The following is a 6,023-nucleotide window of genomic DNA, read 5'->3' as shown; positions in this document are numbered from 1 at the left end:
CACCTTGACACTGATTATTCAAACCTTTCTCTCTCCACCTGTGATCACAAAGACAGTGTACAACAATTAAAGTGAGAGTGTGATGTACAGCGTACATATATATGTATATGTAGTGTACACTAATTTTGGCCCTGCACACTGTTAATTTAGGGGGAAATGTTTTCTGATCTATAAAATGGAATACAGTGAGTGTTAAACTAGAGCAAACCAAGCACATTTAGAGTTTATGTGTATTACTGTAGCTGAGATTCTAATTGCGTCCATGTGCTGTGGGAAATTTATAATCCACAGACAGGGCATACAGTGCTGTGAAGGCCAACCTTGGACTGATTTTTGTCCTGCTCCACACTTGGGATCTATTTTGGAGGTTCAGACCCAGAGACAGATTGGCTCCTAAGGCTGTAAAATTTAGAAGAGTCCTGGTTTCATTTTCATTTACCCGCATCCAAATGTTGCAAGTTCAGTGGAATGGCTACAACCACCACGTTGACATTTTTCAACTTGCCCAGTCTTGTGCTGGAATACCTGAAAGAAACACACACTCACTTGCGCACACATGTGCACACACATACACACACACTCAAAGATGCACACACAAAACCACACTTTCTGGTTGCCTGTCATTTATGTTTCACTGTTGTCTGCAGCAACAGGATGCAAATAAAGGAAGCAAAGTAACAAAGCACAGGCTGTCACCCAACCACAGTGTACTGCTGGTATTCAGCACCACTGTGGGATTTAGAGATCCGCACATGTCAGACAGGAATGCATTTGTGTGTGTGTGTGTGTACACATGCACACGTGTCCTTAGAAACAGATTTTATATAGAATGTAGAGGACTTGTTTGACGAGGCTGATGAGTGCATTTCTCATCTTCACATTTCCATCATCTTCTACCATCACTGACACCTCCTCCAATCATCTCTTGATTAGCCATCTTCTTTTTACACAGCTGGCTGATTTGCGGGATTGCTTGGCCCCCTTGCTCGGGCGTTTTCAACCACGCTCCCCTCTTGCTGGTGCCATTATTTCCCCTGACACAGGCTGAGGAGAATGGAATGAAAGAAGAGGCCTTTTATGGTGGGAAAGTGGGATGGAGTCCACCTACTTTCTCTGAATAGACTTGTAATTTCACTGTAAGGGGACATTCTCACAGCTGGCTGAGACTGGCAGCCTAATCTGACTGGTGAGAAGCTTGCCTCCGGTCCCCAGTTATTACCAGATTATATGGCAAACCAGGTGGGCCTGGTGTGTGTAGGTAAATACAGAATGTTTACCATTGTATCTTCGGCAACACCTCAGCACTTCGTATACTTTGTACTCCTGAAAGTAATCAGTTATTGCCAGAAACACTACTATTTTTCTTAAAACAGAAGCAGTTGCCGCTCATGTACATTATATAGTTAAGCAGCTACACTAGGACAAATGGCTGAAGCGATGGTCAGTAATGATTTGTCTTGTTTATGCAATTCTGGTCACTTACTGTTATTATGGGCAGGAAATGTAATAATCATACAGCATGCCTCCACTGTCTTTTATCTAAGAAAGCACTGCTGTGATTAGAGAAGGCAGGATCCAAGGAGATGGTCTTTTAAACAAATCAAATTAAAAAGGCAATTATAGCAGGCCTGCGATACTACCACTTAAGAAATTTGCTTTGTGAAGCGACTTCCCGAGAGATGTTTAAAAAAAATTGAGGGAAGATGATGTTATTAAGGCTAAGATATTAGATAATAGAGTAAACAATAACAAAATGACTCTGACTCTCTCTCTCTCTCTCTCTCTCTCTCTCTCTCTCTCTCTCTCTCTCTTTCTCTCTCTCTCTCTTTCATACACACCAAAGTTCAATGAATATGGGATATGGCATACATGTCTGCCTTGTTAACTGACTGAAGTGAAGAAAACTGTGTCAACACATGCTGTGAATAGCACTAGCAGAAATAACAGTTTGGCTCCTGTGATTGGATGAGATTTATGATCATGTCAGATAGGTTGCAGTTATACGGTCCCTAACAGACTCCATCAAAGCAATCGGAGACGGGAAGCGCACATAATAAGTTACCATCAGTCTGCATACATAATGTTTCCCAGCTGGAACTGCAGCCAAGAAGATAGGTGTACAGTAATTATATTAGACCACTGCAAATCACCTCACACCACCACAACTGTCATGGAATGTGGATGTTCAGATAATTATAAGAGGAAACTTTCTTCTTGTACCGGCTTGAGACAGGCAAGTTTTACCAACAGGCGGTGTAACTGAAAAAGCCAACAGTATGAGTCGGGACAGGCCCGCGAAAAGCTGTTTGTACAGTATGGAAGACAACAGAATCCTGCTGGAAGGAACATTCCATTCCCTGGAAGGTATTTAGGCAGCATAATTAAATTTATGTTGACATTTTTACAGCCAAATTCAGACATGTAGTCAATAAAGGTGTATAGAAATTACATAAACTTAACCAAATTACCCTTCAAGTGCTTGAATTTAATCCAACCTTTGATAGTTGTAGAGATGATGAAATTGTATGCCCTAACAATACAATTAAATGTGTCTGCTGAAAATACAGTTGAGATGCATTTCACATACACACACACACACACACACACACACAAAGAGAGAGAGATAGAGAGAGAGAGAGAGAGAGAGAGAGGTTGAGAGAGATTTAAGGTGCTCCCCACTCTCAATTACAAGTCAAACAAAGGCATCCCTTTAGCTCATGTTTTTGTTGTGTTGAATTGATATATTGGATGTAATTCTGCATTTTCCGCTCATTCTGTCAGAAGGTCATGTGCTCAGTAACTTAGAACAACACCAGGCACTGGGAATTACCTGTTGCTGAGGAGGAAAAAAGAAAATGCTAGGGGAATGGGATAGAAACATGTTTTCTCTTGGCCTAGTAATACTGCATGCATCAATTTTATATTACAACAACTTGGCATGCTTTTAGAAAAAGATGAGGGCTTAATGATATGCTTAATAATCTATTTATTTCCTCAGAAACAAAAGCCACAAGAAACTGTTGTGGCATTGTGCTTTGAGCAGTCGCAGAAGAATGATGACTCACTTTCCAATGTTGATTAGCCTTGAGGAAGTGTCACTTTGTCACGCAAATACCAAACTTCTATTGTTTCTGTCCACTATTTTTAGTCACTTCAGTTAATTGCGACATTTGGCTCTTTACTGATGCCATTTTTTGAGTTAGGTTATGCCTACTAAACTAGGCCAAATCTACTGAGCAGCTCTTTGTACTGAAAGTTTAGCATACATGTTGTACATAATATTATGGCAGTGTGTTTGGGACTTTGGAAAAGCATGTAGCAGCTTGCTATTTAGTTTGTAAGGTTCAGACTCCAAGGCCTTCACCTCCTTAAATCATCAGTTTGTGCTGCAGCTCTAAAATGTCAATGTCCTATAACATTGTTACTACATACAATGACATGGGCAGTTTTGAAAAGACAGCACAAGCTACCTCTAAGTTTTCCTCATATCCTTATTTTCACTGCTGCGCTATGAACTCTATGAACAAAAAAAGACGAAGGGAGAAAGGAGAAGAGGAAGAACTCTACACAGCTCACGTTCCTCAATAGGACATTTATTTTGGAAGTTTTGACCGGAAGTTTTTTTTTTTTTTTTCCTCCCTCGGACTCGCGTGGTGGACTCCGCCGCGGACGGAGATGGAGCCGGCAACTCACTTGTCTTTCGCACTAAGAATGACCGCAATATGGCCAGTAAGTTGCACCATCAGTGTTTGCACCTTTGTTTTTTTCTGCCAAGCTCATGTGAAACTCGAATACCTGAACAAACACCGGCAGGTGAGGCGTCACGTGCTGTTCACAGCGGTGCACCTGCCGGAGGATGGGAGGTCAATGCACGCGGGCACAACTTTCTCCCACTTTGGTCTTCATGGATAACTGATAGAGGGGTTTCAAATAGTTGGGCTAACATGGTTTAAGTTAACTAAACCTGCATCTGAACCGGTGTCAACAGGTGATATTAGAGCAGCAGCTGACGCCAACGTTACGGGAAAGTAACAGCAACACCGCAAAGTTGAAAAATGTCCTGTGCAAAAATCGGTCATGCTAACTTTTAGCTGTCTGTCACTGACATTTTGTGTCTTGGATGTTACCAGTTGTTAGAAGACGACTCTCACACTTGTATTTGGATTCCCAGCTAATCTCTTACATAGCCCCAGACTGGGAGTTTTCAGACCTTTTCATTTTCATGTCGCCCAAGTTTACTTTAATTAAACTGCCGGCCACCATTTGGCAATTTAGCCCCATGATTTTGGTTTGTGTTAAGCTTCAGCTAGCTACATTGTATAGATGTCATAATACATTAACACTATCAAATAAATTCAAAGTAGCGAGGTTAAGCCATAATGTTATAATATTTACACATTCATTCATCCTTGTTTTGCCTATAGGAGCTTCTTAAGGACCCCTGGGAGCCTGTAGACCCCACTATGAGGAGAAAAAAAAAGATTAGTAGTTCCCAGCAAGGAGTAAATTATATCAGCTCTCATTTTAGCTTTCACACTATTCACTGTTTATGTATTCTGCCACTAACATTAGACACAGCAAAAACCTTAGATGTGGATCTATGGGATCAGACTGTGGTCTGAGGTCTAAAGGAGGGATCCAGAAAAGTCTGGGAACCCCTCCTGTCCTCAGTCATGTTGGTGTGCAACCAAGTGAGTATCTGCTGCTTGAAGTCCCTTATAAATTGTTGTTGTTGCCTTCTAGTTTTAGCTATAAAATTTTTATTTTTTATTTATTTATTTATTTATTTGGACATGCGTGTTTTGAAAAGGGGGAAGCTTTGATGTTTTTGCAAAGAGTGTGCGGTCTTCACTTTCTGATTAGTGTGAGGAGGGAGAAGATGCCAAGGGTAATGCTTAACTGCTTTTTGTCAGATGCTGTTTGTATGTGTGTGTATGTGTGACTGACCGTGAAAGAGAGAGATTGATCCCATTGTTCTTCAGTCTTTTTTTGTTCTGGTCATCTTCACCATCATCTCCTTATGGCCATTCAGGCTGATCATATACAATCTAAAACCCTTAGACGAATTGGCCTGATGATATAGCCAGGCAAAATTAAATTTAGACAGCCAGATATCAGTGATTCTGGGAACGGATTTAGGCTTAGTGCTGCACTGAAAATCAATTTTATGCTGTGGAGTATTTTCCCAAGATATGAATACATTTGCAGTTCTGGTCATACCGCAGGAATAAATTGAAAAGTGGAACAAAAGCTTGACAGTAAAGTGTTTAGTTCCTTGACTTCTTTCTCCCCTCCCCTTGATGAAATCCCTCCATGGTGACTCATCTGTCCAGCTGCCTCAAACTAGGGAACACAAAAAGGCTTGTCTACCAGCTGAGGATCACACACATACACACACATGCACACACACACACAACCTTCATCTCACAGAGTCTGTTTATCACGGTGGCTTTATGACAGGCATCTTTTTGGCATGACCTAAAGACCATTCCCTCAGAGGATTTCTCACCAACTTAATGATGCCATCATACCGAGCTGTCTGAGATTCTACCCTAAATCAGCTTCTGCACTCTAATGTTTTTCTCTCAGACCTCCTTTCTGTTTGAGTAAATTTTCTTTTTTTGCTGGGTAATATAGATGCACTTCAGAGCAAACTAGCATGGGGAAGCTTGGGCCCCTTAGACTGTGCACAAACCAGCTACCATGTTCGCTTAATTACATGGCTTCTTACATACAGCAATAGACGTAAACTTCACCTAGCCTGTCTGTTGTCTTGTGATGCGCCTGTCAAGCAATGACTCATATGATTGATTAAACTTTGTAAAAGGGTAAACCTAGTCAGCCAACTTCTGTTTTTATATTCATGCCAGCTCAATCCTCTGTTTTGCCTGAAGCAGAACATATAGGCTATGAGCTGGCTGAACAAAACAGAATTGCATACTGTACGTGATTGTTCTGCTCTCTTTTGAAGCTGGATCAGGCTACAGATTTGATGTCATTTTATGACTCGGCGTAATCTCCAC

At 41.2% G+C, this 6,023-nt stretch overlaps 1 protein-coding gene across 2 annotated transcripts in view; it reads left to right on the top strand.

The window, feature by feature from the left end:
* The first annotated feature begins 3,636 nt into the window (after positions 1–3,636).
* The window catches only part of rassf7a (Ras association domain family member 7a), a 38,325-nt gene continuing 35,938 nt past the window's right edge, over positions 3,637–6,023 (top strand). Inside the window, exon 1 of one of the 2 annotated variants that reach the window (XM_030054226.1) lies at positions 3,637–3,729. The gene's annotated coding sequence lies outside the window, so the exon portion shown is untranslated. The remainder of the gene's footprint in view (positions 3,730–6,023) is intronic. The other variant, XM_030054224.1, reaches the window with a different exon arrangement.

The sequence above is a fragment of the Myripristis murdjan genome, chromosome 6, assembly GCF_902150065.1.
Source record: "Myripristis murdjan chromosome 6, fMyrMur1.1, whole genome shotgun sequence".
Lineage (NCBI taxonomy): Eukaryota > Metazoa > Chordata > Actinopteri > Holocentriformes > Holocentridae > Myripristis > Myripristis murdjan.
This window is presented reverse-complemented; position numbering and strand designations above follow the sequence as displayed.